This window comes from Daphnia pulicaria, chromosome 2, assembly GCF_021234035.1.
Source record: "Daphnia pulicaria isolate SC F1-1A chromosome 2, SC_F0-13Bv2, whole genome shotgun sequence".
In the NCBI taxonomy this organism is placed as follows: Eukaryota; Metazoa; Arthropoda; class Branchiopoda; order Diplostraca; family Daphniidae; genus Daphnia; species Daphnia pulicaria.
In genome coordinates, this window is record NC_060914.1 from 9,975,273 (window position 1) to 9,988,174 (window position 12,902).

The 12,902-nt window shown below is 34.6% G+C and overlaps 1 long non-coding RNA gene across 1 annotated transcript; it reads right to left on the minus strand.

Annotated features, from left to right (window-relative positions):
• Positions 1-3,288: 3,288 nt before the first annotated feature.
• On the minus strand, positions 3,289-4,104 carry LOC124326803. Its single transcript, XR_006915850.1, has 3 exons — positions 4,072-4,104; positions 3,729-4,007; positions 3,289-3,668 (listed from the first exon to the last, which is right to left on the minus strand). It is a non-coding gene; the product is annotated as an uncharacterized LOC124326803 (long non-coding RNA).
• Positions 4,105-12,902: the final 8,798 nt, after the last annotated feature.

Sequence of the window (12,902 nt, forward strand, 5' to 3'; positions counted from 1 at the left end):
TGATTCATTCATTCATTTTGCAAACCGTGTGGTAAAAAAATTCAAAAAAATTCACAAAAAGTGACCCTGCCAACTAGCCCCCCTCTCCCCTACAGAATTTCTCCTTGTCTATGAGTGGCAAATTTATATTTTCACAGAGCCATTCCCCATTATATAAAATGAATTGATGATGAAGCTGACGCTGACACTTTTAAAATAAATCCCGCCCTTGTTTGTGAACAGTGTGTGCGCGCACCCTCGTGTTCGAATTTTGTACTACTTAGTGCGAACAGCCCATACTAATGACTGCCAAACACAGCAGCACATGCAGTCATGACATAGACTGGTCTTGAGCACATTTGTCGAATCGTGAAACGTATTAAGATTATTATTACTTGTCTTTACGCAGCATTTATTTTTATCTGAGGAAATAGTTTACTGTTCTTTTAACTTTAGTCACATACAGTTAAGTATTCTCCCCAAAAAAAGTCGTGTAAAAAACGACAATTGTTGTGTTTGGGATCAGAAGCATGCCGTCTTCTAAGGAGGAGTAAGAGTAGGGGAGACCGGGGCTATGTGGGACACGGGGCTAAAATGTACAGGGCAGTTTTGATATGTACAATTTGTTTTAAAATTCTGAAATAAATACAGCGTATTAAAATGATATTTTATTTATCCTCTAGACTTTTTTTCCTGAATTTCTGATGAATTTTGCGAGTTTTATGGGAAAAACAAAAAATGGGAATCGGAAAAACTTTTTGAACGTTTAGTTTTCAATTTTTTATACTTCTTTAAATATTTTTATAAAACCCAGATAGCTATTTGATAGGTTTTTTTTTACAGTTTAAGATAGTATTTTATTTTATAAAAAGTGTGTTTCTTAGTGTTTGATAATTTAGTTTATTTGATTTTGTTTGGGCCCGGGTTAAATGGTTAACTTTAACACAAGACCTATGAAACATTTTTGTACAACCATCATTAGCGCAGCGTATCATTAATTCACTGTTCGACTTTTTACAATCACAGATACAGGGATACAACATATGTAACGGATCATGTTGAATTCCAACATGTCCTCTCCGACTTAAGACAAGGCTGTGTCTGAAACTTTTTCATGTAACAGACAAAGCCATGTCTTAAGTTTTCCTTATTTTTATTACATTGCCTCCTTATATTTGTTATACATTTATTTTATCCCTTTTCAATTCACAGCATAAACGTCCAAAAGTTTATATTCCCTTTCATAATTTTCTAAAAATTTTTCTGTTTCAATGGTATGGGTTACATAAAAAATTTCAGACACAGCCTTATCTTAAGTCGCAGAGCAAATGTTGAGGGTTGCACATTTTGAGAATTTTTTTTCTTTTTATCTTGGCATTTCTTTAAAAAACTAAAACCTTAGCGTAAAGCAATTATCAAGTTAACTTCAAGATTTGAAAAAAAAAATTTTTGAAAATTCTTCCCATTTTCATTGTTGGAGCTTGGATACGTTGCTTAAAAATTCGGTAAATTTTTAATATGTAGATATTCACACACGGCCTCCGGCGGTAAATTTGCAGGGTAGAGGTTGTGTTGTATTGACTCCGGCGGTAAATTTGCAGGATAGAGGATATTAACGTTTTGCCTCCGGCGATAAATTAGTAGTAGAATTTTTCACGCATTGCTTCCGGCTGTTTTTTTTTCAATATGTATATTCTTTAATTTAACTGTTTAGTTTTGTGTAAAAAAATTTTTTTTGCGAAATTTTGACTTGTCTGAGTCATGGCTAACAAAAGCATCCGTAAAAAAAAATTTATCCCTACAAAAAGTAAGGCTATCACTGGAATTGAACCATGAATATCTTTATCACAGAGCCAGTGCTATAACCATTATGCTATTTCAGATTTAAAATTTAATCATTTTAAAAATATATATATTGTTTTGCGTCAACGCCGTGTTTTTTGCTTGAAAAATTTTCTATCACGATATATCGTCGGTACAGCATCTTGGCTATACGTACCCATCCCCTGACACGCCGTTATTCACGATAAACGATTTAGGCGGGAGTGGGCTTGAACCACCATACTTGACATCAAAGCCAGAGCCATAGCCACTACACCGTAGGCTGCTGTGATTGTGTAACCTTTGCTAGATTCAATTGGCCTCCGGCGGTAAATTTGTAGGGTAGAGATGTTCACGCATTGCCTGACATAGGATATTCACGCACGATTTAATTAAACGGACGCGACAACGAATACGATTGCGGTCACGGGGCAGACGAGTAGCGCACGATCGTTCATTATTTTAGTGCTTATTGCGGGTCCGTCCGTTATTTTAGCGCTAAGCGAAATCCGTCATCTGTTTTAAGCGGCTCGCACAGCAATAAACGGTTTCGTTGAATATTTTGTGCTAGATCTAGCGCTTTTTTTACACAAAAAAACAGCCGGAAGCAATGCGTGAAAAATTCCACTACTAATTTATCGCCGGAGGCAAAACGTTAATATCCTCTATCCTGAAAATTTACCGCCGGAGTCAATACAACACAACTTCTACCCTGCAAATTTACCGCCGGAGGCCATGTGTGAATATCTACACATTAAAAATTTACCGACTTTTTAAGCAACGTATCCAAGCTCCAACAATGAAAATGGGAAGAATTTTCAAAAAATGTTTTTTTTTTCAAATCTTGAAGTTAACTTGATAATTGCTTTACGCTAAGGTTTAAGTTTTTTAAAGAAATACTAAGAAAAAAAGAAAAAAAATTCTCAAAATGTGCAACCCTCAACATATGCTCTGCGACTTAAGATAAGGCTGTGTCTGAAATTTTTTATGTAACCCATACCATTAAAACAGAATTTTTTTTAGAAAATTATGAAAGGGAATATAAACGTTTGGACGTTTATGCTGTGAATTGAAAAGGGATAAAATAAATGTATAACAAATATAAGGAGGCAATGTAATAAAAATAAGGAAAACTTAAGACATGGCTTTGTCTGTTACATGAAGAAGTTTCAGACACAGCCTTGTCTTAAGTCGGAGAGGACATGTTGGTTGCACCCAATTGTTAATTGATTAATGATGTCATTCTGACTCATATTTGTGAGTTTTGTGGGTGTCCTAAACGTGCCTTTATGAACGTTTAACGTCACGTATAAAGGATATACGTGACCCAAGTATTATTATATTTCCGCACCTGTCATCAGTTGTAACTTAAGCGTTTTCTAGAACTGCGTAGTTAGGCGCCAACTACGTGGCAATAGAAAAACTTGGGTATAAAACATGATGTTAACTAGTTAGTTGTGCCATTGTTGTTTCCTACCTTCCCAGCGACTAGACTTGCTACTGTGCACATTTCTTTCTTCTGATTATTGGTATGTACCCAGTTTGATTATTTTCCAGTACCAATACACAGCATTGTGGGGAAATCGCCTCATGCGAGTTTTATTGTTCTTGTGAGGTTTGTTTCTTTATCCGAAGAGACAAACCTTTACACAAACATGTTTTTCATTTTGGTTTTCCTTGTCGATTTCAAAAATAAAAATGGGTTGACATTTCTAAATCTATCTCTATAAAGGATTTGACTCCTTTTCAATAGTATTCAACAAGGTTTGAAATTTCTCCTCACTTAATGTGTCAAAATTTTGTGTTTTGGCAAATACATCACTTTTCGGTTTCCCAACCGTTAAATCTCCAAGTGTGTTTGGTAGGTTCTTAATAAAACAAATGTTTGATGGTAATATAAATTTGTGCAGAACATTGTTTGTTCTTACCAAAGTTTTCCTGCTGTTGTCATGCTTCCCATACCTGTTTTCTACTCGCACAAGATTCTTCTTTGATTTGTGCAACACAGTAGAGCAAAGCTCCAATATGTGAACACGTTAAACATAATCTAAATGACAAAAGAAATTATTAATGTACATTTGCTGAAACAATAAATGATATAGCTACCTATTTGGACAATCACAGTGCGCAGTAATGACACCACTAGCATTATCCAGAGCAATCCAAAGATGACGGGGTCTCAATGAAATTGACGTTTATCTCAACACCTGTGTAATGAAATCTCAATGATTATTGCTTTTTACTTAACATAATGTAATGAAATAAATATACCTTTCCCAACACGATGACACTACCACTTGTTAATGTAACCAAGGCTCTGTTAATTACAAACCCTTCTTCATACTTCTTGTAGCTGTCAAAACTTTTAAGATTTTTTCGTCTATTTTCCTCAGTTCTACTTCTATTGTAGTATAAATCGTCGAGTATGTCAAGGTTTGTTATGTTCGGTAAACACTTTTGAAATTTATCAATGTTAACTATTAGTTTACGTTCTTCTATGCCAAAAGGGCAAACAATCAACCCTAAATCACTTAATTTTTGACAGTATTCACGTTTTACATCGTTGCTAAAATTAATTTAAAAGCTCGAATAACTAAAGCCAGTTTCCTTCCTTGCTGTTGTTGCTCTCATCATTGACTGAATCATAATGAACAAATTAAAGTTAACATACTATAATACATACTTACTGTAAAATAAATATACATACATGAAAATGTTTCCCATTAATCGGGGAACACGATCGATGAGAAAAGAACTGGATTACAGACACCAATAATTAAAAAATTAATTAAAACTAAAGGGACCCCGATTCCTTATGGGAATTTACACAGGGAAAACATAATTAGAAACGGAACGAGTCTCTCAAACTACCAATGACCCATATGATGTGACCAGGAAGATATTTGTTGAATTTTGGCTCATGTCATCGAGGGCTCCTGTTAAGTGTGAATTATATCAGCCAAACACTTGTTGTATTTAAAAAGGGCTTAGAAATCAACTAGAAAACTTCCTAACGTAGAAAATATCTAGAATTGTTGGGTGGTGGTGGCCTTGCAAAAAGGAAGACAACTAGGCTCTTTAACGCTCCCTACTAACACGGCCCATCCACTTTATGTAAGATGTAGGTTAATATGGGATGAATAGATCCAGGTCGCAATTGGGGGGCGGTAGTATAGCGTAGGTATAAATTTATTAGGATCTAGGATGGGATGAAATAAAGAATATTCATCGTAGATCCACCAGCGTATATTCATTAATATACTGATTGTACGTCAAAGTAATATACCCGGGGGTATGATTTTGTTGTGATACCATTTGGTACATACACAGAATGTGCATCACAGTATAACCATATAAGGTACACAGTGGACGAAAAAGCTAAAGAATATCTCTATTTCCACTACACACAAACATTTGTTCCTCAAATGTATGAACAGTTGGTCAAATGGTTAGGGAGGTGAGCTACGGAAATGAAGGTCAGTAGTTCAAGTCTCGGGGTAGACTTTTATCTTTTAATTTCTGACAGAAATCATATCCAAAGATGGATGTTATTTAATGATACTGTGTATACACAAACCGGTATATTCAAGGGACATACAAATGGTACGTGCGGGGAAGGGGAAATAAGGATAAACATGAAGCATTCCATGGATATGCTGTTTGTATCTCCCTTATCCTTGGGAGTAGGGGAGACTGGAGTAAAACGGGACACCGGGTCAAAAGGGACAGAGGGGGGAAAAATAGTAGATGTTAATAAAACTGTAAAAATTTTTAGTATGTTATGTAAATCTGTATAATCTAATTTGGCATGAAATTTGGTTGGTTTTTGTCAATAACTGCATGAGTTATTGACAAAACAAAAAAACGGTTTTTTTTTAGAAATTTTTGTCTCCGCCATTTTATGTTTGAAGAAACAAATAAACGCTAATGGCATGTAAATTTAATATGGAAATGAAGCTGATTCATTTCTTGATCGTTTAAAACAGAAATTATAATTTTAGATCGATTAGTTTAGACAGTATGAACTTTAAAAAAAAAGTGTCTAAACCGGGAAATCGGGACAGCTGTTTTTGGCTAATTTGGGACAGTTACGGACCAATCAGCGTACAGCATTTTTAAGAGGCTCGATTTCGTTACCTAGCAACGCAGGATGTCCTACTGCTCCATAAGGGTTTTTGTATTTATAAGAAAAAAGGTTCATTAACACAATAATCAATTTGAAACATTTATAAACTCAAAGAGTATATGCAGTGGAACACTTTTTCAATTTTTTTCAATTTTATTGATGAATTTTAAGGCGAAAACGGAGGACGTCCCTCATCACCCACCCCAGTGTCCTCAATTACCCCCCAAAATAGGCCCCTCCCACAAATCTGAGGAAACTTTAAAGGTATTTTATGGGGAAATGGTTCATTATTAAATTATATAAAAAATATGGGGGGTTCATTACAATATGGAATACATAAAAACAAAATTTTAAAGAAATTCAATAATTAGTTTGGGAGATATAGGGGGGAAACAAAAACCGTCCCGTTTTACTCCAGTCTCCCCTACGCTGCAGTCATATCCATGGTACATCGCTGTGTTAGTAGGGCTGGTATGAGAATCACCCTCAAAATTCCCCGAAGGATTGTAAATTGTATAAAGGGTTGCGCACCGTTCCGGGTAGCTAAGAAAATGTAACCATCTGTGGGTAGCCAGTGTCACTTTATATAGGTAGCCACTGTCGGTGTAGCAAGTGTCACCCCCATCGGTAGCCAGTGGAAAAGGTAGCCAGTGTCCGATTCCCCTTCTGGCAAGCTACAGTTTCACAACTTGAAACAGTCACCTTGTATTACGCGATGATTGTTCCGAGTTCGCGTCTATCCTACATGCGTAGCACTATCCACCACCGATGAAGATCAAAATTTTATTTACCAATTGGAACATTTACTTCGAAAGAAGCTTCCACATTGTGGGACCTAAGTTGCCGGTTTAAATAATCTCTTGTTACTTCACTGGATTGTCTGATCACGCACGCACATCACATCAATATTTAATTTTAAAATTCGTGTCAAACCGAACTGAGCAGCGAAGTCATGTATCATTCGCCTTTCAAGCTTAACCTGCGTATCGTTACTCCCATCTATTCATTGAGAAAAGACTCGTGTTTATTTTATTCCCTTAAATGTTTTGTCATTGTTAGATGGAAACGATATCATGAGTTTAGATATTGTAATTGTTCTTTTTAATTCTTATTTTTTTAAGGAAGTGGCAGGCAGTTAGTGGTTCCAAACAGAAATAGGTGTTAAGTTCTAGTGGTGACAAAAGCAAGATAAAAAAGAACAATCAGTGTGCTAAATAACTTATTGTTCATTCCATCTATTCTATCCGTGAGTTCATAGTTGACCTACCCACACTGTTTTTTTTTTCGGTCATTGATGCTTTCCATGAGAACTTGCATCGGATTTTTTTTAAATTTTACGCTCGAAATAGCTCAGCCTTCTTTCCTTTTCGTAAATTTGAAAAGCTACGAGCACAAGAGAGCTAAACCACCACCTTTTAGTCACTTGAACTTGAAAGGAAAACGAGAGATTCACTGAAAGTTACGGCCACTTCCCTTCTTAGTTTATTGTTCCGTATTTTCCCCCTGTACTGGACATTTGTTCGTAAGACAGCCGTTATACTCGGAGCTTAGTCGACTCCCTATTTCGACAAAAAGGGATAGGTTGCTAACATAGTATTCTATCTTTTTTTCGTTTGAATGCATTCAGGGAGGAAATTGAGTTAAATAGCAAGCAAAAAAGGGAAAAAAAGTTATTTATTGGCCTCCATCGGGTGGTAAATGTGGTGACGTCAGGCAATTCCATACCGGACCGAAAAGCCTCCGTATGTCAGATTTAAACGGCGCATTACTTATTTTAACCGTCGGATCGGGATTGGCTTTCTTTATCTGTTTAGTAGAGACATTTCTTGCCCGGCCATGCAAATTTTTATTCAACGTTTACAGATACTTGAGGGGAAAAGCTGTAGTTTTCTACTTCCCGTACGAAACTTTTAGCTTAAAATTTTACTGTTAGCTAATAACCGCTAATAACAGCTCACGCGGTGCTAGGCTAAAAAATCAAACCTTTTATCATGCTGCAAATACCTCAAAATTTGTCATCTCAAAATAATTCCCCTTTTTTTAGCAGATATCAGCTTTTATTTTCAAAGCTAGGTCGTTTTCTTATCTTGCTTGAAAAAATAAACCTTAAAACCAGCTAGAATTTTCCCCCCTAAATATTTTACCTAACTGTAAGCTAATTCCAGTATGGAAATTTTAATCTAGGGTTTCACTCCACTTTTTTTAGCAGATTTCAGCTTTTATTTTCCAAGCTAGGGCGTTTCCTGATCTTGCTTGAAATAATTAACCTTAAAATCAGCTAGAAATTTCCCCCCTAATATATTTCCTAACTTTTTCAGCTTATTCTAGTATTGAATTTTTAATCTAGGGTTATTTCGCTTAATGTGATCGGAATAAATCGTGATTAAAAAATAATAGGTTAAAAAAGCGACATGTGGGGTGGTCCTAGACACAAAATATATGCATACAGATTTTTTTTATGTATAACCTAAAAAAAAGCATAGCATAATTCTATATGTGTATGGGCAATAGCTGAAATTTTGAAAATATTTGTTTACATTAAAAATGGTTTATCTTTATACAAGCTTCTCATTAGTTTTTTAATTAGAAGTCTATGTGAAGAATTATAGACACACATATAGTACCATCAAATAATTTTATTGTATCACCAGCGACAATAGGTAAAATAGTGCAGCAAAGAATTCTACGGTAGTAAATGGATGGGTGACCCTGTTAACAATGGGAATGCGCGCAAAATTCTCTTTTCATCAATTGGTATGGTAGCGAGAAAATTTCAAGCTACCTTCAATCTAAGAAATCTAGCTAGCAAATTCAAAGCTAAAACTACTCTAAAATTCCCAATGTGGAATTTAAAATTTTTGACCTGAAAATTCCTAGCTATATACCCCTAACTTCGTAGCTATATTCTAGTAAAGAAATAGCTAAAAGTTTCGTACGGGTTGTATCTCGCCTGCTGAACTCAAAATAGCTTAATAAAATACCACAAGGAACACTTCTCCCTTTATGCAGAGCTATACTATGTATACGAGTAAACTATAGGACCCATTCCCGTTTTTGTTGGCTCCGTCGGCTCCGTTCTTTAAAAAGTAATTACAAATTAAAATAATTGCACATTGATAAAAGTTTTACCATGTTTGGATTGAGACCAAGATTGGTGTTTGTGGCGATCATGTGAATGTGGTTCGTTATTTAAATTGTTTTCAATTTATTTCGATACGACAATTCGGCAACGGCCAAGAACCAGAATTTACTGAACATTTTCTACTGGAATATAGGAGGAAATCGTTAGCCAAATGGGTTCGCTACAAGGACATTAAATCCGAAGAGGTATGTGATATGTGTGTCTTGCGCAGTCCGCTTTCCATTACTTTGCAGCCGTTCCTGTACTATATTTTATTTATTGCCAATCAGCTTCCATAGTCTGAACCAGGATAGAAGAATACAAGGGAAAATTCGTCCGAACAGTGTTGATTGCAGACCGGTGCTAGGAAGCTAACGAGGGGAATAAAAAGGGTGGCAGCCAACGGGTACACAAACAAGAAACATATTAAACATAAATAACAACAAAAAATGATGATCCAAGCTGATATTTTTTAGAGACGGATGATCTTTTGATGTCCATCTTTTCAGCGTCTGCTCTGCATTATCTGAATAAAGAGAAAACAATTCTCATTAAGTGATGTGGCAACAAATGACAATTGAACTTGCTTACAGGTGACACTCATCAGATTTTTTGTTCAAAAATTTGGGAGCGCACATTATTATTTGTTAAACAAAGCTTGCGATATTGAAAACTTTACACACAACAAAGTTCATTTGCTAGTTTCATGACAATTTTTTAGCAAGTATACCGGAATTAAGCGATAGCTCCTCAACTGTTGATGTGTCTTCAAATCAAACCAACATTCGTAATGTACGTAAAATTTGGGGTCGATTTGACGAAAACCAAAAATTTCCTGAATTTAGGAAAATTTGCGATTTCGGATTTTCAGCTGAGGCATGAACCTGACCCCATATTTGCCATTTGACGAGGATCACGAAAATTAAGTTCTTTTTCGCGTGGCACGAGTTTACAGAACCGTAAGTTTATTTAGAAACCGGAATTTAAAAAAGGCACACTGCCATACATCTAACGGAGTTTTGTGGCTGGATGCTTGGAACAGTTTCGTGAAATTTTTCCCCCTGTAGTAATGTTTGGAAACTGGATGGTAAATTTGGCGAGACTGCTTCCTCCACACATTTCACGTTCTCATAAGGTTTTTCAAGCTCGCCATCACTGAACGTTACAATCGATCAGTAGCCATCCATAGATTAAGCGACTCCCAGGTAACAATTTTCATGTCGTTTTGATGTGCTGTTGAAATACTTTTGACATCAACTTTTAGACAAAAAAAGAATGAAAAGAGTAATATCGTTTGGATATCAATGTTGTCGCGCCAACGAAGTTCGTTTGGACATGAAAAAATAACATCAATTTTGTCACATGAAAATGACGTTTGAATATTTTTTCTCCGTATGACATTGAAACCACGTCTAATTATGTTTATAACAAAGATATACAAAACACTGCCTTAAATGGATGTCAATTAAACCGCATGACATTGATATCAATAAAAATGCATGAATTAGATATCACTGTTAAAAAACTTAACAACTATAAACGCCCTAAATTCTCGCTAAACCAGATCTGGGGTTCCCAAACCCGAAAAATTTGTATCGTATCGCAATACGAAACGTTCGGGGTTGTATAGAAGACTAATAAAAGATACGACATGGGCCTGTATTGAACCTTCAACCTTTGACTTCCGAGCTCAGCTCGCTAACCACTTGACCAATTGACTTATTTAAGTGATATATATTTATGAATTACATTTGAACCTGTACGTAAGGACTTAGAAAGTTTTATAGTCTTTGTTAGTATAGAAAATAAGAGTTAGAGGGTAGCGGGCGTGTTGGTCGAAAAAACTAGTACTTAAACTTAATATTATACGATAGAATACTTACGTTTTCAGAAATCGATATAATTTTAATAAAAGGAAAGGGATGCATGCTTGAAAATATTTCAAGTTGGAAAATGTGATATGTATAAATGAAAATTGATCTACTTGACAAGTAGTTTGCAAATACTTTTGATAAATACACAATTTTGGTTCACTGCACGTCAGTTTCATGTGATCTATCCTTTCAATTTTATTTGGGCAGTTAAAAAAATATATGTTATTGGTAAAAGCAGTGGAAGATTAATGTGTGCGTTTCATATTTCAAAAAGGATGTTAAACAGCATTAATTTATTTATTAAGATGTCCATTTTCTATTTGAAAATGTATTATATAGAAAATAGTACATCATTTAAATGTCCGTTTCATAGCATAAATTGTAAAAGAAAAACGATGTGAACATAAATTTGTAAATTACGTGTCCATTTTTTATTCGAAAAATGATATAACGAAAAGCATGTCAATAGCAAGTATTTGGAATATTATGTCAATATTAATATATCAATTTCATGTCAATTTTGCATTTCAAGAATTTGTATCGGAAAACGTTACATCAATAACATGTCGTTATGATATTTTAAAAATGATATTGAATTTTACACTTAAAGTACGTGTCCATTTTTTATTCGAAAAATGATATTTAAAAAAGAATGTCAATAGCAAGTCATTTTCTTATTTGAAATATGATGTCAATATTAATATATCAATTTCATGTCAATTTTGCATTTCAAGAATTTGTATCGGAAAACGTTACATCAATAACATGTCGTTATGATATTTTAAAAATGATATTGAATTTTACACTTAAAGTACGTGTCCATTTTTTATTCGAAAAATGATATTTAAAAAAGAATGTCAATAGCAAGTCATTTTCTTATTTGAAATATGATGTCAATATTAATATATCAATTTCATGTCAATTTTTTATTTCAAAAAATTGTATCGGAAAACGTTACATCAATAACATGTCGTTATGATATTTTAAATATGATGTCAAATTTTACACATTATTTTCGCATGTTTTTAATTTACGTAAAATTACTGAATGTCAAATTCACGTGATTTGCATATACAAAAATTGATGTCAATTTTTGTACAGTAAATAATACATTAAAAAATATCAGAAAATAGATTAGAATTTTTCATTAACAAATGTAATGTCACATACATATCCATTTCGTATCATACATGGGATGTCAAATAATTTATAACAAATTCATGTCAAATTCATGTCAACTAATTGACAGGAACATCAAAATGACATGGGAATATCAAATAGACATCCCAATGACATCCAATGCTACCTGGGCTATGATCCATCCATTGCTAGACCTGAAAGAGAAACGTGGAAACTATAAATCTTATGCAAGAACTGTGTCGATATAGACAAAATACCAGGCCAAGTCGGTACGGCGGTTGTAATGTAGGGGAGACCGGGGCTAGTTGGCTCACTTTTTACACACCGGTCCTTGACAGACCTATTTTATAAATTTTTTTTTGTCTCAAATTATTAATTAATATCTCGCCTAAAAGATGGCATCGAAAAAATAAGCAATACAAAACTAGTTCTTACCAAAACAACCATTTTATTGTGACACTTTTACTGGCCAACTTACCCCGCCGCCGGGGCAAGTTGCCTGGAGACAAGCTGTCAGGAGACCAGCAAAGATTAAATACATCTTCCATATGTCCCTTACTTTTTGATGAGTCCTTTGTTCTTGATTTTTTACTTGACTTGATTTAGGTTTCATCGTCCAAAGCACAATAATTGCGTCCATGAATTTCAAACATTCAACATTAAATACAGGAAATATTCAGAACTTCTTTTGAAAGATGAACAATACCATCATCACAAGAAGCTAGAATTTCCCCATTTTGTGAGAATTGGACTGCATTGACAGTTTTTTTATGATGTTCTAATTCACAGCGGAATTCCACAGAACCTGCTCCATTTTCTCTAACAGTAGCATTCAACATAT